The sequence below is a fragment of the Ursus arctos genome, chromosome X, assembly GCF_023065955.2.
Source record: "Ursus arctos isolate Adak ecotype North America chromosome X, UrsArc2.0, whole genome shotgun sequence".
Lineage (NCBI taxonomy): Eukaryota > Metazoa > Chordata > Mammalia > Carnivora > Ursidae > Ursus > Ursus arctos.
Window position 1 is genome coordinate 55,676,599 of NC_079873.1, and position 21,418 is coordinate 55,698,016.

Here is a 21,418-nt window from a genome sequence, read left to right on the forward strand (position 1 = left end):
CTTTTGTCATTTGAAAAATCTCCTTAAGGGGCGCCTGGGTGGCGCAGTCGTTAAGCGTCTGCCTTTGGCTCAGGGCATGATCCCGGCGTTCTGGGATCGAGCCCCACATCAGGCTCCTCTGCTGGAAGCCTGCTTCTTCCTCTCCCACTCCGCCTGCTTGTGTTCCCTCTCTCGCTGGCTGTTTTTCTCTCTCTGTCAAATAAATAAATAAAGTCTTTTTAAAAAAATCTCCTTAAAAGATAAATGACTGTTTAAAGTAAAAATAATAATGTATTGTGGGGTTTATAGTATGTGTAAAAGTAAAATATATCTATGGCAGCAATAGCATAAAGGATGGAAAAGGCAAAATAAAGGTATATGGTTCTTATACTGTATGTAAAATAATGTAATATTACTTCAAGGGAGGTTGTAATAAGAGCAACCTAGTGCAACCACTAAAAAACAGTCTTAACTGGCCTGCTTCTCAGTTATATCCCTGCTTTATTCATGGTGTTCTGGGTGCAGGTAGTAGCTTCCGGACTTCTTGGCTTTCCTGTCTAGAACTTCATCTTATAAGCAAGATGAGGCGAGGGCATTCTTGATCTGCCATGCCTGGAGTAGAGTTTCTGGCTTATGAGTAGTACCTGAGTAGAGAAAGGGGATCCCAGATCTTTTGGCCATGCCCACTCAGATTAGGGCTTCTGAAAACAGGGTTGGGGGATGATTAAGGTGGGCATCCTGCCACACCGCATGTGACATTGTAATCCTAGGTTTTGAGTTGGGGGGAAACTGCCCTGTGTTGTTGGCTACAACTGCCACAGTAGCTTCTGTCAACACTGAGTTGGGAAACTGGGAGGTAAGGGCAAAGGATGAATCATGTTTTAAAAGCCACAGACTATCACTGTTCTCACCAAAATTTAGATTTTCTTGCAGAAATGTTTCTTGGTTTTCTGTGTGTCCTTAGGACAATTTCCAGAGAGTTTTAGTGGTTGTTACTTTTTTTATAATTTTCACCAATTATGGTTCTTTACTGGGTTTAAAGCTATCAAGCTCCTCATGCCACTATTCTATAAATCACCCCCCATTCCTTTCTCATGGTTTTATCCCCAGCTTCTAAGTAGCTTCCTCTCATGCATATATGCAGATTCAATAATCATCCAAAGACTCAAGGAGACCTCTTAGTAGTGTCTTTGGAGCTCACAGTCTCTGTACAGCTCCCTCATCTCCTATACTTCCCTCTACAATTTCAAACCGCATTGGCCCCTCTGAACTCCAATCTCTGTCTCTTCAACTCCATGAGCTCCTCTGTTTGAATTTCCTCTCCTTGCACTGTGGCCTGAAAACTGCCTCCACACAGTAAGCTGGGGAAATATTGCACTTACCTTGTTTATTTCCTTTTTGAGGGGGATAACAGCCCTGTGTTACTTGTCTGATATTTGGGAAAACGTTGTGTTACGTCTTTTTTTCCTCGTTTTCTAGTCGCTTAAGGAAGTAGAGTAAATCTGGCCCCTTTTACTCCATCTGGGCTGGAAGTGGAATTCCCCTTCCAGTGCTCTTCTGCTACTTACTTTTTGCATAGTGATTAAGAGCCAAAATTCTAGGTTTGATTTCTGACTTTCTGGTGGTTCAGGCAGGTCACTTCACTTTTCTGTGCCTCATCTTCCTCTTCTACAAAGTGCAGATAAGAGTACCTCCCTTCTAGTATTGTGAGGATTAAGTGAGTTAGTGCTTGTTAGGTGTTTATAACAGGATATGGCCAATAGGAAGTTGAAATAAGTTTTATCTACTATTATCGCCATCACCACTATTGCTATTACTACTATCTTCATTTCCGATATATCATTGGGGAAATTGCCTAAGGTATTACTTTTGGAAGGGATATAGAAGAGGAGTAGATCAATATATCTGGTGGTTATTGCTAAATATTAGATACTATATAGCAGCTGGATTTTTTTCCCTGGCTAAGATTATATAATAAGTCAGTCTCTGACTTCCATTAAATGCTTTGGTGTCACACCATGATATTACTTGTCTTTTCTATACCTCATGCCTTCCTTCACCACAAGCCAAGTGAAAATGGTGCTAGTAAATCATTAAAATTATGTGATTTAAAAAATTGATGTATAAGATAGTGTTAACTGCCCACATGAAGTCTTCGGGTAATTCACCCTAGGGGTAGGTGAATATGTTCAATACCCAGGCATTAGCAGAATATCCATGGCCTGTTTCTATTTCATGAAGATCTGGAAATAGTTAAGGTGGCTAATTTTGGAAATGTGTTGCATTTCCATCTGGTCTGAATCAGTGAACTTGAACTTTATGCTACATGAAATGGAGACTTTTTTTTTAAATTTGTATTTAAGGGGCGCCTGGGTGGCACAGCGGTTAAGTGTCTGCCTTTGGCTCAGGGCGTGATCCCGGCGTTATGGGATCGAGCCCCACGTCAGGCTCCTCCGCTGTGAGCCTGCTTCTTCCTCTCCCACTCCCCCTGCTTGTGTTCCCTCTCTCGCTGGCTGTCTCTATCTCTTTCAAATAAATAAATAAAATCTTTTAAAAAAAATTTGTATTTAAATTCCTGTTAGTTAACATACAGTGTAGTATTAGTTTCAGGTGTACAACATAGTGATTCAACACTTCCATATAACACCCAGTGCTCATCACAATAAGTGCAGTCCTTAATCCCCATCACCTATATTTTTTTATGATATGTTAGTCACCATATAGTACATCATTACTTTTTGATGTAGTGTTCCATGATTCATTGTTTGCATATAACACCCAGTGTTCCATGCAATACATGCCCTCCTTAATACCCTTCACCGGGCTAGCCCATCCCCCCACCCCTCACCCTCCCCTCTAAAACCCTCAGTTTGTTTCCCAGAGTCCATAGTCTCTCATGGTTCATTTCCCCCTCTGTTTACCCCCCCCCTTCATTTTTCCCTTCCTTCTCCTACGGATCTCCCTGCTATTCCTTGTGTTCCACAAAAGAGTGAAACCATATGATAATTGTCTTTCTCTGCTTGACTTATTTCACTTAGCATTATCTCCTCCAGTCCCGTCCATGTTGCTGCAAATGTTGGGTAATCGTTCTTTTTGATGGCTGAGTAATATTTCATTGTATATATGGACCACATTTTCTTTATCCATTCATCTGTTGAAGGGCATCTCGGCTCCTTCCACAGTTTAGCTATTGTGGCCATTGCTGCTATGAACATTGGTAATCCCCATCACCTATTTAACCCATCCCCCACCCACCTCCCCTCTGGTAGCCATCAGTTTTTTCTCTATAGTTATGGCTCTATTTCTTGGTTTTCCTCTCTCTTTTTTCCCCCTTTACTCATTTGGTTTGTTTCCTAAATTCCACATATGAGTGAAATCATATGGTATTGTCTTTCCCTGACTGACTGACACTCTCCTAGCTCCATTCATGTCATTGCAAATAGTAAGATTTCATTCTTTTTATGGCTGAGTAATATTCCATTGTATATTTTTACCAACTCTTCTTTACCCGTTCATCAGTCAATAGACAGTTGGGCTGTTTCCATAATTTGGCTATTGTAGATAATGGTGCTGTAAATATCAGGGTGCATGTATCCCTTCGAATTGATGTTTTTGTATTCTCTGGGAAAATACCCAGTAGTGCAATTGCTGGATCCTAGGTTAGCTCTATTTTTAACTTTTTGAGGAACCTCTATACCATTTTCCAGAGTGACTGCACCAGTTTGCTTTGAGGTGGAGAAATTTTATGAGACACCAGATTTAAAGACTGTTATATAATGTTCCCAGAATCTTCTTTTTGTGTTTGAAGTTTAATTATTTATCTGGGCACAAATGATGGGATATCCATACTATCTGATATAGAAAGCAAGTGGATGCCTCCTATTCACTTGGATACCGTGCTTTGAGCCCTCAAACCTTCCATGTATGAATGATGTACTGTGTCAGGAGAACAGTGCGTTTGATGCTTTACTGTAATGCTCTTCACCATATCAAGGTGATATTATAATAAAACTGACAATCTGTTATGAATATCTGTGCCAGGCATTGTGCTATACCCTTTACATGCATTATCTCATTTCCTCCTTACAGAAACATTTGGAAGTGGTTATTATATTCTAGTTTTACAGAATAGGAAACTGAGGCTCAAAAAGATGAAGTATCTTTTCCAAGATTACACAGCAAGCCAGGGGTAGGTATGGAATTCTGACCCTGGGTGTCTTACTCTGAAGTTCTGTGCCTCCCACAAGACTTGGAATTATTACTGTAATCTTTGGTCATAACACAGCTATCAAATGCATGACTCTATTGCATGAACTCTTAAAGGCAATGTTATAAAGATACTCCAGCATATGTTTGTACCCCCAAAGATTAACAGAGGAAACAAATAATTAAAGGCTGCATGTTAGATAAAATTTTGGTGAAAGAATGCAAGAAGCTAAAGAAATACTATGAACTGAACCCCTGAATGGTATCTACCCATTGGTTTTACCATCCAGCAGGTGACCTTCCAGAAAAGAGGATTTAAGAGGCTAAGCAAAAGACTTTGTGGTTGTTGTGATTGTGGGGGTGGGAGGATAGTGCTGCTAGGTGCTTTATATACTTATGAACTGCATAATAGTGCTTTAAAGTAGGTGATATCACCCCATTTTTAGGTAAAGTACTTGAAACTTAATAACTTGCCTAAGGGCACAAGCTGATATATTCTTGTTATAGAATGTGGCTGTCATCCCCCAGGTCTGCCCACTCTACAGTCCATGTTTTTTTTCTCTCTCTCTCATTCTGCCTAAAGTGGCATCCACATAGCACCAATCCTGTGAGTAGCTCCTCTTTTTCTCTGCTTGGGACTTCTGTACTCTTTTTCAATGGATAGAAAGATGTGATTTCCCATCACTTAATATTTTTTCCTCTGGAGAGATATGTGGAATTCTTTAGATCACACTTAATTAATCTGGAGTCTATGAAGGGCAGGAATGGGGATATTTGAGCAGTTTTAACATACTGATTAACATGTCCAGTTTCTATGCTTTACCTTGGAATTGTGTCAGCTTGTGATAATACTGTTCACAAGTTCTGATGGGTAGCTATATGTTTTCAATTGATAAAATCTAAAGAATGATTAATTAATAAGTACCATTTGTCTAGGAGGTTAGGCCTTTCAGAAATGGAGGCCCTTGCAGGGGAAATAGCATTTTAAAAAATTGATAGAAAGGTTTAGAAACCACTGCACTAATAGATCAGATCAGCAGTTCTTGTAGTTAATGCTATTTGAGATTGGTGATCTTGCTAGCTAATGGTTCTGCTTCCTGTCTTCTATCGATTCACTTTTAATCAGAGCTATCAAAAGGAAAAAAACCAAATACGTGGGTTTGAGCTCCAAAATCTTTTGACTTTGGCTCTCCTGTGCTCTGGAGCATCAAAGTGACCTTTCCTTTGCTCATTAAGAAGGAAGAGACCCCACAAATAAAATACTAAAAGCCTCACTAATGGAAGTGACTTATCAGTGTTCCAAAACATTGAGTGCCCCAGAAACATTTAGTCATAAAAGCTAAATTATGAAAACCAAGATCTTCTACTCCCCCCTTCCTCCTCCCTTTCCCACTCCCCCTCTCATTCTCTCATTGTTTCCTTTCATTCCTTTTCTCTTTTGTTCTCTTTCATTTTTTTCTCTCTCATTCTGTCTCCCCTCTCATTCTCTCTCTCTTTCCCTTGTCCGTTCTCTCTCTCTCTCTCTCTCCCATTATTTGTATTGTAGCTGCCTCTCCTTTATGCAAACACTAAGCAAGAAGTATGTTTGCTTCAGGTTGCCATGGAAATATTGCAAGTATGCCTTTTAAAGAAACTGCACTGTTCCATTAGTGAAACTACCCAGATCTTCTAAGGTTGGTAATTTAGGGACAGTTTCTACATAGAAATTACAGCTCAGGAGTCTGAAGTTTAGCCACCCCTCCACCTGAATTTTCATCCTCCTGCATATAGTTTCTTCTCTTCTTAGAGATTTGGGTATAATTTTATTAAGGGAAAGGGTAGATTTCTTCAGACATCTATTAGGATTTATTTATTTTTTTTTTGCCCACAAAACATCTTTTGTGACTTCCAGTATGCTCTTTTTCAGAGCAGAAAAGAGGGTACAAATTGGATTCTTGGGCATATAAAGCCTGGCTTGGAGTGGGAGCAAAAATGTTTTGGAGTGAAGAGAGAGAAGTCTTAACTCTGGCAAGGAAGGGCAGATAGAAAAAGATGAAGGTTTTGCTGGCAAAAGGGGGTTCCTTTCCCTTCTGTTGGCACCAGGAAAAAAAAGAAATTGAAGAGAGGCACTAGCCTCTGAATGATGGGAAAAGAGGTGGGCCATATTTTCCTGGCCCGTACAAATAGAATGAGGAGAAATACTTGATACTGCTCTGGTCCCACATGGGAATGGATTTGATGTCCAATATAGCCATAGGGAGGGACAACCTCAGGAAGGCCCAAGCTTCTGTAAGAGGTTTGTAACACCAACAGAGGTTTCCTCCATGCACTCAATAGGCAGCTGCTTCCTCACTTCCAAAAATATGTTCTGAGAATTTAGGCACTAGAGATACAGCTATGAATGAAATAGTCCCTACCTTCCTAGAACTTACAGGCCTACTGTTGGAGATGGTACAGGCAACAAATTTCAAAGATAGTTAAGAAAAATGTCAGATGGTAATCAATATGAAGAAGAATCAGCATAGTAAGATAAAGATAATAATGTTGAGAAGCATAGTTACGATAGGATGGTTAGAATGCCTGTTTGAGGTGATAACATTTAAACGGAGCTTTATAGATGAGATGAATCTAGCCACACACAGAGTCAGGAAAGAAAGAGTGTTACAGGTAAAGGAAAAGGTGAGTTCAAAAGCCCTGAGATAGGAAGAGTTCGGCCTTTCTTAGAACCCGAGGGAAAATATGAGTGGTATGAGATATCACCAGAAGCCAGATTATTCAGATGGGATTTATAGGCCATGGTAAGCAATTTGGATTTGTTCTGAGTTTAGTGGGAGACCACTGGAAAATTTTAAGGGAGAGTGTAATTGGTTAGATTGTACTTTAGCAAGATTACTGTTTGCAGAGTGGACATTAGATTGTAGGAGGTCAAGAGTGGAAGCAGGGACACTAGTTAGGATGCAACTACTTTTGTCCTAGAGACAGATAATATGGTCTTAGATTAAGATGGTAATGATGGAGAATGAGAGAAGTGGGAGGATTTGGGTTATAATTTGAATTTACAGTCAATATGGCTTGCTGATGGATTGGATATGGAGCTAGAGAAAAGGAAAAAACTAAGACTATCCTCTCTTTCTAGTTTTAGTATTGGGGAAGCTCAAAATAGAGTGTTGGAAAGTTGGTGGTCAGGATTAGCTGGTGAGACAGTTATATGGAAATGTAGAAGCCCAAATAAGAATGGCAGAGCCCAGGAATTGACAGACGAACAGCATTCAGTTCAACAGCTGCCATGCCAGTAAGGAGTGCAAATACAAGAGGATGAAAGTAGCCCCTTGGAGAGGAGCCTGATGGTAGAAAGTTGCTTAGCCCATTCCTGTGGTGGGGGGAGCAGTTAGCAGGTACCTGAGAGATCCTGCCTGGCCCAGGAGAGAAGTTTTTACTTGAAGATTCAGGATTTGGAGCAGGGGGATGGGGGGCTTTGATGTCTCTTGGTTGCCTTCATTGTGATCCAGATATTTTAATTTAGCCCTCAGGCTACTAGGATCCATAGAAACACCTGTTAAATCTGTAATAGAAAAATCTTTGGAAATGAAAAATACACTCTTCTATTTATAAAAGGGAGTTGATTAGGTAAAGGGATGAGAAGTAAGGTGATTTGCAAGTTCTGTTTCTGCCCATCTCCAGGAATGTGCAAAGCCTTATTACTAAGTACTGTGCTAAAAAGGCTTGTCATGTGATAGATATCTTGTAAGTGTGCATCATATAAACAGTGTTAGGACTGATGATACTGGTTGCCTTTAAAGAATTATTGCTTCAATATTATTACATTTAAAAAAGGGAAAAGCGGGGGATCTTTAGGATAATTGGTAAACCAACAACCATCATTTATTTGACTGTCTCCTTTGTGAAGACAGCATAGTATAGTAACTAAAAGCATGGACTCTTGAGATGCCTGGGTTCTAATCTGTGCTCCACCACTTACTTGAAGCATGATCTTTGGGTCAGTTAATTAATCTTCTCTAAGCCTGAGTTTTTATCATCTATAAAATGAGGATGATGTAACTTCCCTTATAAGGTTGTGTCACTGATTAGATGTGTTGATATTTATGAAGTGCTTAAAACACTATACATATTAGTGTTTGTTAAATAACAGAAAATAAGCATTTGGATAGGAGGCTAATCAAGAAATGTAAGACTGTCTCAAAATACTGGGTCATTGGGTAGAGTGGGCAGGACAAAGAAAGGAATTGACTGGGAGTTAAGGCACAGGTTTAGAGTGGCTCTGAAGTAGGACTTGGGGTACCTGTTAGGACTTGATTAGTCTTTTCCTGGCTACAAGACAGGAGTTGATATAGACCTCTTGAGACCCAGAGATAGGTGAAGAATCCCTAGATTCTCTAAGAACACTGAACTATATACAAATAATAGAAATAATGCCATGCTGACATTAGATCCAATAGAATATTAGTCCCTGAAAACCACTGTTTTTCCAAAGCTAAATATAACTCTTGTGTCCTTTTAGAAATGATGTCCTTTTAGAAAGCTCACTGAGCTTCCTTCCTTTCTTTCTTTCTGTTTTGGAGGAGAGGGAGCTGTCACTTCTGTCAGGAGAATGGATGAAGTAAAAAAGCTTTTATAGTTTATTTTCCTCTTGAAGTAACTTTAATTTTTTTTATTGCTACACATATTTTTTTCCTATTAACCAAGACATTTCCTCCTTCCTCCCATTTTATCCCAAGTATTCCCATCCAAAAGACATACAATTTCATTCTTTATATAGTATACTGAGTGGTGCTTTATGAACCTCAAATGGCAAACAGTCAGCATCTGTGGATGGATCATGATAGTAATTATAAATGGCATATTTATCTTATTCCATCTGTGGAATACACAGAGTTAAGACCCTTTTTAGAGTTATAGGGCTGCATGGATTTGGAGGGGTCTCATCCATCTTCCTCCCTCTAGGCTCAACTCTACCTAAACCTTTCTAGAAAGACACATCTCTTATTTTTAAAGGGCCCTTGGGTGGTGCCTGGGTGGCTCAGTCGTTAAGCGTCTGCCTTCAGCTCAGGGCATGATCCCGGCGTTCCGGGATCGAGCCCCACGTCAGGCTCCAACACTGGGAGCTTGCTTCTTCCTCTCCCACTCACCTTGCTTGTGTTCCCTCTCTCGCTGGCTGTTTCCCTCTGTCAAATAAATAAATAAAATCTTTAAAAAATAAAAAAAAAATAAAGGGCCCTTGGGAATGAAATTTTGTACCCTCCTTCTAAGTCCTTTATGTCATGAATATAGATGCAAAATCCTCAATAAAATATTAGCACCAAATCCAACAACATATTAAAAAATCATACACTACAATCAAATGGGATTTACTCCCAAGATGCAAGGGTGTTTGAGTATTCACAAAATTCAGTGTGATATGTCACATCAATAGAAGAAAGAATAAAAATCATATCATTTCAATAGATGCAGAAAAAGCATTTGACATGTTTAAGACCCTCTGCAAAGTAGATCTAGAGGGAACATATTTCAATATAATAAAGGCCTTATATGAAAAACCCACAGACAACATCATCCTCAATGGGGGAAAACTGAGAGCATTCCCCCCAAGGTCAGGAACAAGATAGGGATGACCTCTCTCATCACTTTTCTTCAACATAGTACTGGAAGTCCTAGCCACAGCAATTAGACAACAAAAGGAAATAAAAGGCATAAAAGTTGGTAAGGAAGAAGCAAAACACTGACTACATGCATATGACATGATGTTATATATAGAAAATCCAAAAGACTCCACCAAAAAACTGCTAGAACTAATAAATGAATTCAGTAAAGTTGCAGGATATAAAATCAATGTACAGAAATCTGCATTTCTGTACACTAATAAGGAAACAGCAGAGAGAGAAATAAAGCAATCCCATTTACAATTGTACCAAAAACAATAAAATATCTAGGGATGAACCTAACTGAAGAGGTGAAAGACCTGTACTCTGAAAACTATAAAAACACTGATGAAAGAAATTGAAAATGACACAAAGAAATGGAAAGACATTCTGTGCTCATGCATTGGAAGAACAGATATTATTAAAATGTCCATACTACCCAAAACAATCACACATTTAATGCAATCCCTATAAAAATACCAAAATGCAAAAAAGAACCCGAGCTCGCATTTTTCACAGAGCTAGAACAAACAATATTAAAATTTTTATGGAACCACGGAAGACCCTGAATACCCAAAGCAACATTGAAAAAGAAAAGCAAAGTTGGAGGCATCACAATTCCAGACTTCAAGTTATATTACAAAGCTGTAGTGATCAAAACAGTATGGCACTGGCACAAATATACACACATAGATCAAGGGAACGGAATAGAAAACCCAGAATTGAACCCACAACTATATGGCCAATTAATCTTCAAGAAAGGAGGAATGAATATCCAATAGGGAAAAGACAGTCCCTTAAACAAATGGTAGTGGGAAAACTGGACAGCTACATTCAAAAGAGTGAAGCTAGACCACTTTCACCATACACAAATATAAACTCAAAATGGATTAAGAACTAAATGTGAGACCTGAAACCTTAAAAATCCGTTCAAAGAGCATAGGCAGTAATCTCTCTGACATTGGTGGTAGGAACATTTTTCTAGATAGGTCTCCTGGGGCAAGGGAAACAAAACAAAAATAAACTATTGGGACTACATCAAAATAAAAAAAAAGTTTCTGCACAGTGAGGGAAACATTAACAAAACTAAAAGGCAAGCTACTGAATGGGAGAAGATTTTTGCAAACCACACATCTAATAAAGGGTTAGTATCCAAAATATATAAAGAACTGATACAACTCAACACCTAAAAAACCAAATAATCCAATTAAAATATGGGCAGGAAACATGAACAGGCATTTCTCCATAGAAGACATATAGATGGCCAACAGCCTCATGAAAAGATGCTCAACATCATTCATCATCAGTGAAAAAGAAATCAAAACTACGATGAGATATCACCTCACACCTGGCAGAAGGCTAAAATAACACAAGAAACAACAATGTGGTGAAAAAGGAACCCTTTGGCACTGTTTGTGGGAATGTGAACTAGTGCAGCCACTATGGAAAACAGTATAGAGATTCCTTGAGAAGTTAAAAATAGAACGACCCTATAAGCCAGAAATTGCACTACTGGGTATTTACCCAAAAAATACAAAAAACACTATTTCAAAGGGATACATGCACCTATATGTCCCTATGCTTATTGCAGCATTATTTACAATAGCCAAAGTATGGAAGCAGTCCAAATGTCTATTGAAGAATGGATAAAGAAGTGATATATATAAAGTTCAGCAATGCAAAAGAGTGAAATATTAACATTTACAACAATACGGAGAGAGCTAGAGAGTATAATGTTAAGTGAAGTAAGTTGGTCAAAGAAAGAATATACAATATGATCTCATTCATATGTAGAGCAAAGGGGAAAAAGACAAACCAAAACTGTAGAGAACAAACTGATGGTTACCAGAGGTGATGGCAGTGGGAGAATGGGCGTAACAGGGGATGAGAATTAAAGAGTACACTTAATCATGATGAAAATAAAATTTCTAATGGCATTTTTAAAAAAAGTCTAAACAGATGACCCAGTAATTCCACTATTAGGTGTATACTTGAGAAATCAAAACATATGTCCACACAAAAGCTTGTACAAAGATGTTTAAAGGAGCATTATTCATAATTGCCAAAAAGAGGAAACAACCTAAATGTCCACCAACAGATATTTGGATAAATAAATTGTGATGTCACTGTACAATGGATTATTATTTGTATTAAAAAAGGAAGTTCTGATATATGCTACAACATGGATGAAACTCGAAACATGCTAAGTAAAAGAAACTGTCAAAAAGACTATGTATTATCCCCGTTATATGAAATACCCAGAATATAGAAATTCATACAGACAGAAAAGTAGATCAGTGACTGAGGGCAGAACAGGGATGAGGGCTGCAGCAGAAATGAGGAATGACTGCTAATGAGTACAGGGTTTCTTTCTGGGATGTTCAAAATACTTTCAAGTTTCATTGCGGTGATGGTTGTACAACTCTGTGTACGGAAAACCAATGAACTGCATATCATAAATAGGTGAATATTATAGTATATGAAATCTATCACAATAAAAACTGTTTAAAAATGAAAAGAAAAGGAAGAAAAGAGTAAGAAGCAATCCAGCTACCTAACTGGAAAGACTAAATGGAAAAGGCACATGGAGAGAAGCAGCCCTGGAACTACATGCGGAAGGAGAGAGGCCCTGCCTTCCTGCTGTTAAAAACAAGCCTTTAAATAACTCCAGCCCCAGCCATCAAGTACTGCAACTGTACAAGAGAACCTGAGGAAGATTAGCAGAACTGCCCAGCTGAGTCAAATCTACACACAGAGCTATTGAATCGAATAGAACAAATTTTATGTTAAGCCACTAAATTTGGGGATAGTTTGTTACACATCAATAGATAACCAGAACAGCCATTTGGAAAAAGATATCATAGACTCCAAATGGGTCAGAGATTTAAATACAAACCTGAAACAACACAAGTATTAGGAAAAAATATGGGTAAATCCTTCTATAACCAGCATAAGGGGAAAAATTTTTCTAATTGTGTTTCAAAATGAAGATTCAATAAAAGATCGATACATTCAGTTACTTTTTAAAAATTTAAGGGTTTGCAGGGCAAAATCTCCATTAATAAATAAAGGGGAGATGCTGCAGACCCGGGACCCAGAACTGCTCCAAGGAGTTGAATAATAGCTCTTCAAGTGTGCAATAAAAAAGACTTCAAGTCCAATAAAACTACATTGCAAAAAAAATGGGAAAGAAACAGAATTGGAAAGAGTAAAAAAGTAGAAGAGGTAGATCCTGAAAAATTTGTGGTGGAAAAACTATTGAACTGACATGTAGTGAACGGGAAGGTGGAGTATTTCCTGAAGTGGAAGGGATTTACAGATGCTGACAGTACTTGGGAACCTGAAGAAAATTTTGATTGTCCAGAGTTAATTGAAGCATTTCTTAATTTGCAAAAAGCTGATAAAGAAAAATATGGTGCAAAAAGAAAACCTGTGCCTGACAGTGAATCAGATGACAGCAAATCAAAGAAGAGAAGAGATGCTGCTGATAAACCAAGAGGCTTTGCCAGAGGTCTTGATCCTGAAGGAATAATTGGTGCCACAGACAGCAGTGGAAAATTAATGTTTCTCATGAAATGAAAGGATTCAGATGAGGCAGACTTGGTGCTGGCAAAAGAGGCAAATATAAAGTGTCCTCAAATTGTAATTGCTTTTTATGAAGAGAGAATAACTTGGCATTCTTGTCCAGAAGATGAAGCTCACTAATTGTTTGTGTTGCTTTTTATATATATTATATGTAAAACCTAGGTCTTGGTTTTTGGATTTATTTGTGTGAAGAAATAACATTCTAATGAAAATGAAGTTTGATATGTTAATTTTGAAGTAGTATTGGGGGAGTTGTTGGTTTTTTTTTTTTCTTTGCATCTGGAACACTGGTTAGCTTGAACAAATAAAAGCTTTCCTTTATCAGAAAAAAATATTTGAGACTATGGTATATTATTTTCCTGCATTAAAGAACACCTTTTCTAAATGTTGGGGGAAATCTTCATAATCATTACTCAATCAGGATTTGTGTTTAACTCCCATGTGCCTGAGGACCATTCTGGGTTTTTTGTTTGTTTGGGTTTTTTTGTGTGTGTGTATGTATACATAAAAATACATATGTAAATGGTTTTTTTTAACATTCACTAAAACAAAAATAGCATTTTGTAATCATGAGTAAGCCCATGTTTCTGGGATGCCATCAATTTCGGCAACCTAAGAAATCACTTGACGTTAAATCGAAATTTTTCCTGAAGTCTTAGACTTTCAAATTTCGTGATTAATTGGACAATTTAAATATGTAAACAATTTAAATTGGACAATTTTTTTTTAGTAAGGAGGGCACATATTGCATGGTGCAATATAACTGGGTGTTATACGCAACTAATGAATCATCGAACCTTGCATCAGAAACCAGGGATGTACTGTATGGTGACTAACATAATGTAATAAAAAAACATTTAAAAAATAAAATAAATTGGACAATTTAGAAGCAGCTATATCAGAATCCATATCCCTATCTACAGTCATATAAATGCAAGTTTCTTTGCAAGATCACCAAATGGAAAATTTTATCACTACCAACAACCTCCCCACCCAAATTAGAAAACTAGACAAGTCCTGGTGCATTTTAATTAAGTAAGCAAAACTTACTTAAACGGACATTTAAAGGTTCCTTCTAGTGAACCATTCCTTTTCAAGAAGTTGGAATCCTGTGTCGCATTGATTAAAAGGTCATGATTCATGGAATGTCTAAGACTTTGTTCATGGAAACCTAATCATAATCAGATGATGAGATGTTGACGATTTAAGACCTACTGGAATAAATGGGTTAACAAACTTCTGTATTCTAATTCTTCTAATTCTAATTCTCTATTCTAATTCTGTATTCTAAATTCTTTGACTTGCATGTTTTTCTTTACCCCAAATCATTCCTTAAATGTAGCTTTAATCTTCTCAGTATTTGAGTTACTAGTTCAGCAGAAACCAGGAAAAGCAATAACTTCAGAGTAATCAGAATGTTATCCAACTGTATATTGTTTACTTTATTGTAAATAGTGGTAAACAGTGGTCAGTAGTTTTTTGGGAGGTTTTGGGGGGGGTTGTTTTGTTTTGTTTTTTACTTAGGCTCCATACCCAGCATGGAGCCCAAAGCAGTCCTTAAACTCACAACCCTGAGATCAAGACCTCAGCTGAGATCAAGAGTCAGACGTTTAACCAACTGAGCCACCTAGGTGCCCCAATAAGTAGTTTTATATTCCTTTAAAATAAATAAAAGACCCTTGGGAATGAAATTTTGTAACCTCCTTCTAAGCCATTTCTGTGTTTAGGACTTTCACTGTCAGGACATCTTTCCTTTTATTCAAGTAAAATCCCATTACAAAGACAAAGATATTTCCATACCCTCTTAGAGGCTCTGTAGTAATGGTGCTTCTTTGCACTGACTATAGTGGACTACATTACTACGAATAAACCTATACAAGAAAATGCTTTTTGGGGGCTCTGATTTAGTAACAGCTTGTTTATGATACAAATGTATGGTTTTATGTCTGCTTTGTGTGGGGAAGAAGAGGATAAAACTCTAGAAGATGTGTGAGAGGTTTGCGCTCATAATCTTTCCTTTTTACTACTAGGTTGTGATCATGTGCTAATTTACCATTAACAGCATGAAGTGAGCTCTCTCATTTTCTGGTCCTATGTGATTTCTAGTGCAATGGCTGGGTCATAGGGTAGCTCAATTTTTAACTTTTTAAGGGACCTCCACACTGTTTTCCAGAGTGGCTCTACCAACTTGCATTCCCACCAACAGTGTAAGAGGGTTCCCCTTTATCCACATCCTCTCCAACAATTGTTGTTTCTTGCCTTGTCTATTTTTGCCATTCTAACTGGCGTAAGGTGGTATCTCAGTGTGGTTTTGATTTGAATTTCCTTGATGGCTAATGATTTTGAACATTTTTTCATGTGTCTGTTAGCCACTTGTATGTCTTCATTGGAAAAGTGTCTGTTCATATCTTCTGCCCATTTTTTGATTTGTTTATTTGTTTCTCGTGTATTGAGTTTGAGAAGTTCTTTGTAGATCTTGGATACCAGTCCTTTATCTGTAGTGTCATTTGCAAATATCTTCTCCCATTCTGTGGGCTGCCTCTTAGTTTCTCTGACTGTTTCCTTGGCTGTGCAGAAACTTTTTATCTTGATGAAGTCCCATAAATTCATTTTATCTTTTGTTTCTCTTGCCTTTGGGGATGTGTCATGAAAAAGGTTGCTTTGGCCGATGTCGTAGAGGTTGCTGCCTATGTTCTCCTCTAGGATTTTGATGGATTCCTGCCTCACATCAAGGTCTTTCATCCATTTGGAGTTTATTTTTGTGTATGGTGTGAGAGAGTGGTCAAGTTTCATTCTTTTGCATGTAGCTGTCCAATTTTCCCAGCACCATTTATTGAAGAGACTGTCTTTTTCCCACCGGATGTTTTTTCCTGCTTTATCAAATATTAGTTGCCCAAAGAGCCGCGGGTCCATTTCTGGGCTCTCTATTCTGTTCCATTGGTCTATGTGTCTGTTTTTGTGCCAGTACCATGCTGTCTTTGTGATCACAGCTTTGTAGTACAGCTCGAAATCCGGCATTGTGATGCCCCCAGCTTTGTTTTTCCTTTTCAACAGTTCCTTGGAGATTCGGGGCCTTTTCTGTTTCCATACAAATTTAAGGACTGTTTGTTCCAGTTCTTTGAAAAATGTCCTTGGTATTTTGATCGGGATAGCATTGAAAGTGTAGATTGCTCTGGGTAGCATGGACATTTTAACTATGTTAATTCTTCCGATCCATGAGCATGGAATATCTTTCCATCTTTTTATGTCTTCCTCAATGTCTTTCAAGAGTGATTTATACTTTCTAGAATATAGGTCCTTTACATCTCTGGTTAAGTTAATTCCAAGGTAACGTATGGTTTTTGGTGCTATTGTAAATGGGATGGATTCCCTAATTTCTCTTTCTTCGGTCTCGTTATTCGTGTATAGAAATGCAACTGATTTCTGAGCATTGATTTTGTATCCTGCCACGTTACTGAATTGCTCTATAACTTCTAATAGTTTGGGAGTGGCTTCTTTTGGGTTTTCCATATAGAGTATCATCTCATCTGCAAAGAGAGACATTTTGACTTCTTTGCCAATTTGAATACCTTTGATCCCTTTTTGTCGTCTGATTGCTGTTGCAAGGACTTCTAGTACTATGTTAAATAATAGTGGCGAGAGTGGGCATCCTTGTCGAGTTCCTGATCTTAAGGGAAAGGCTTCCAGCTTTTCCCCATTGAGAATAATATTTGCAGTAGGCTTTTCATAGATGGCTTTTATGAGATTGAGAAATGTACCCTCTATTCCTACACTCTGAAGGGTTTTAATCAGGAAAGGATGCTGTATTTTGTCAAATGCTTTTTCGGCATTGATTGAGAGGATCATATGGTTCCTGAGTCTTTTCTTGTTGATATGATGTATCACGCTGATTGATTTGCGAATATTGAACCACACTTGCATCCCAGGTATGAATCCCACTTGATCGTGATGGATAATCCTTTTAATGTACTGTTGGGTTCTATTAGCAAGTATCTTGTTGAGGATTTTGGCGTCCATATTCATTAGGGAAATCGGTCTGTAATTCTCCTTTTTGATGGGGTCTTTGCCTGGTTTGGGAATCAAGGTAATATTGGCCTCATAGAATGAGTTTGGTAGCTTTCCTTCTGTTTCTATTTTTTGAAATAGCTTTAGGAGAATAGGTATTATTTCTTCTTTGAATGTTTGGTAGAATTCCCCAGGAAAACCGTCCGGGCCTGGAGTTTTGTTATTTGGAAGGTTGTTTATCACTGACTCAATTTCTTCATAATTAATTGGCCTGTTTAAGAAATCAATTTCTTCCGGTTTCAATCTTGGTAGTTTATAGGTTTCCAGGAAGGATTCCATCTCTTCCAGATTGCTTAGTTTATTGGCATATAGCTGTTGATAAAAATTTCTAATAATCCTTCCAATTTCAATGGTGCTCGTCGTGACCTCTCCTTTTTCATTCATAATTTTAACAATCTGGGTCCTTTCTCTTTTCTTTTGGATAAGTCTTGCCAGTGGTCTGTCAATTTTATTGATTCTCTCAAAGAACCAGCTTCTAGTCCTGTTGATCTGCTCTACTGTACTTCTGGTTTCTGCTTGATTGATTTCAGCTCTAATTTTGGTCAACTGCTTCCTCGTGCGTGGATTAGGCCTGTCCCTCTGTTGCTGTTCCAGCTTCTTGAGGTGAGAATATAAAAACTGCATTTTAGATTTTTCTATTCTTTTGAGTGAGGCTTGGATGGCTATGTATTTCCCCCTTAGGACTGCCTTTGCAGTATCCCATAGGTTTTGGACTGTTGTATTTTCATTCTCATTGGTCTCCATAAATTGTTTAATTTGATTTTTGATTTCCTGGTTTATCGAGTCATTCCTGAGCAGGGTGGTTCTTAGTCTCCAAGTGTTTGAGTTTCTTCCAAATTTTTCCTTGTGGTTGAGTTCCAGTTTCAGAGCGTTGTGGTCTGAGAATATGCAGGGGATAATTTCAATCTTTTGGTATCGGTTGAGACCTGTTTTGTGTCCCAGAACATGGTCTATTCTTGAGAATGTTCCATGGGCATTAGAATAGAATGAGTATTCTTTGGTTCTGGGGTATAGTGTTCTATATATATCTATGAGGTCCAACTCATCGAGTATGGCATTCAAAGCCTTTGATTCTTTGCTTAGTTTTTGCCAGGGTGTTCTGTCTATTTCTGATAGTGGAGTGTTGAGGTCCCCTACTATTAATGTTTTTTTATTTATATGTCTCTTTATTCTGGTTAAGAGTTGGCTTGTGTATCTTGCTGCTCCCCTGTTGGGGGCATATATATTTATAATTGTCATATCCACTTGTTGAATACTTCCTTTAAGAATAATATAGTGCCCTTCTGCATCTCTAACTATAGTCTGTAGTTTAAAATCCAATTTATCTGATATGAGAATTGCTACCCCAGCTTTCTTTTGAGGTCCATTTGCGTGAAAGATGGTACTCCATCCCCTTACTCTCAGTCTGAATGCATCTTTGGGTTTGAAATGAGTCTCTTGTAGACAGCAAATGGATGGGTCATTTCTTTTTATCCAATCTGCAACCCTGTGGCTCTTTATGGGATGGTTCAAACCATTTACATTAAGACTGATTACTGAGAGATATGATTTTAATGTTGCCATGTTGCCAGTCAAGTCTTTGTTTGTATTGGCTGTGACTTTCTGTTCTGTATCACTCTTGGGACCTTTTTACTTTTATAGAACCCCCCGTAATATCTCCTGTAGGGCTGGTTTCGTGGTTAAGAAATTGGTTAGTGACTGGCGATTCTGAAATGTCTTTATTTCTCCATCAATTCTGAATGACAGCCTTGCTGGATAAAGGATCCTTGGCTGCATGTTTTTCTCTGAAAGAGCTTTAAATATGCTCCCCCAACCCTTTCTCTCATTCCAGGTCTGTGTAGACAGGTCTGACGTAATTCTGATGCCTTTGCCTTGGTACGTGAGAAATTTCTTTGCCCTGGCCGCTTTCAATACTGTATCCTTGGATCTAATATTTGCGAAATGCACTATGACGTGACGTGGTGTAGGTTTGTCGTGGTTGAGCTTGGGAGGGGTCCTCTCTGCCTCTGGACACGAATGTTTGTTTCCCTTGCTAGATTAGCGAAGTTTTCAGCTACAATTTGTTCAAATATCTCTTCTAGACCTCTGTTTTTCTCCACCCCCTCGGGGATGCCGATGATTCTAACATTGGATCGTTTCATTGAGTCAGTAATCTCCCGTAACCTACATTCGTGGGCGTGGATTTTTTTAAGACCATCTTCTATTTTCATTTTTTCCTCTATTAACCCATCCTCCAATTCACTAACCCGTTCCTCTGCTTCTGCGACCCTGGCCGTCAGAGCCTCTAGTTTTGCCTGCATTTGGCTCATAGAATTTTTAATTTTTGTCAGATTCTCTCTCATTTCTGTCCTTAGGGATTCTATATTCTCAGTAACCTTTTCGTTAATAGTTTTTTCTATTCTACTCATCATTTTGACCATCATTACTCTGAATTCCATTTCTGATAATTTGGTTACATCCATATCCATTATTTCTGTGGCAGAGGCCACAGACTCACTGTCTTTTCTTTGCTGGGGGGGGCTTCTCCTTCTTGTCATTCTGATGAAGAGAGGTTGCGGGGTTTCCAGAGCCCAAATTATTGACTGGGTCCCAGGCCGTGCCCCTTGTTTTATAGGGATCTTAGGGATGTGGGCTTCTTCTTTAAAGATTTTATTTATTTATTTATGTGGCAGCCAACCAGCGAGAGAGGGAACAGAAGCAGGGGAGTGGGAGAGGAAGAAGCAGGCTCCCAGCGGAGGAGCCCGATGAGGGACTCCTTTCTGGAATGCCGGGATCACGCCCTAAGCCGAAGGCAGGCGCTCAATGACTGCGCCACCCAGGCGCCCGGGTTGTGGGCTTCTTGATTTTTCAGCCTGCCTTCTGGGGGAGGGGCCTGCCGCACCGATACTCAGGCAGCCCTGTTTGGGTAGAGTCTCGGCGTCCCCTGTGAGGGGGGATGGGGATGGGCACTCCCTGAGCTGGTATTTCCAGGCTTTTGTTCTCTGGCGGCTTTCCCTGGCAGTTCGCTGTGCCTCTTCTGAGAGTCAGAGCAGCAGCGGCCAAATTTCAGCCTCTGTCACGGAACAGAAGGATTGTGGCCCGTTCTCTACTAATGTTCTGGCCACTTTAACTCTGTTTCTGTTGGTGCTGCTCAACCCTGCAGCGTCCCGGGATGTGCGCCCCACACCCGGCGTCCCAGCCCTCACTTCCAGGGCCAGCGCATCTCTGTCCTTTGTGTTTCTAATGCCGCCAGCCGCCAGCCGCCCCGCGCGCGCTCCCGGATCTCCCAGTCTCAGTCTGGATCCAGTGAGCGCACCGGGATTCCGGTGTTCCGCGAGATGCCTGGTGGCACGCGCACCCAGCTCACGGTCTCAGTCTGCTGTTTTGTGGGTGCCGTCCGCGAGACCTGCCTGCTCTCCCGTGCAAGTGGCTACCGCTTCCCAGCACCCGGACACGGCGGCTCCCTCCCCCTTCCGTTTATCTTCCGATATCTGTGCACAGTTTCATGGCTCCCCGCTTCGTACCTCAATACTCAGCGCTGGAGATGTTCATTTGTAGAGATCCAGATGCGTCTTCCTGCGTCTCAGGCTGGTTCCGTGGTTGTTTAGGCTGGTCTGGTACCTATCCAGCTCGACTCGGAGGACCGGCTGAAAACGGTGTCTCCTACTCCTCTGCCATCTTAACTCCTCCTCCAGGGTAGCTCAATTTTTAAGGGACCTCCACACTGTTTTCCAGATTGGCTGTACCAACTTCCATTCCCACCAACAGTGTACGAGGGATCCCCTTTCTCCACACCCTCTCCAACATTTGTTGTTTCTTGCCTTGTCAATTTTTGCCATTCTAACTGGCATAAGGTGGTATCTCAAGGTGGTTTTGATTTGAATTTCCCTGATGGCTAATGATTTTGAACATTTTTTCATGTGTCTGTTAGCCATTTGTATGTCTTCATTGGAAGAGTTCATATCTGT

The 21,418-nt window shown here is 39.3% G+C and overlaps 1 protein-coding gene and 1 pseudogene across 5 annotated transcripts in view; both read left to right on the forward strand.

The window, feature by feature from the left end:
- EDA (ectodysplasin A) overlaps positions 1 to 21,418 on the forward strand; it is a 428,098-nt gene that overhangs the window by 132,640 nt on the left and 274,040 nt on the right. The gene's annotated exons all lie outside the window — the stretch shown is intronic.
- LOC130543712 (chromobox protein homolog 3-like) lies at positions 270 to 15,729 on the forward strand (annotated as a pseudogene).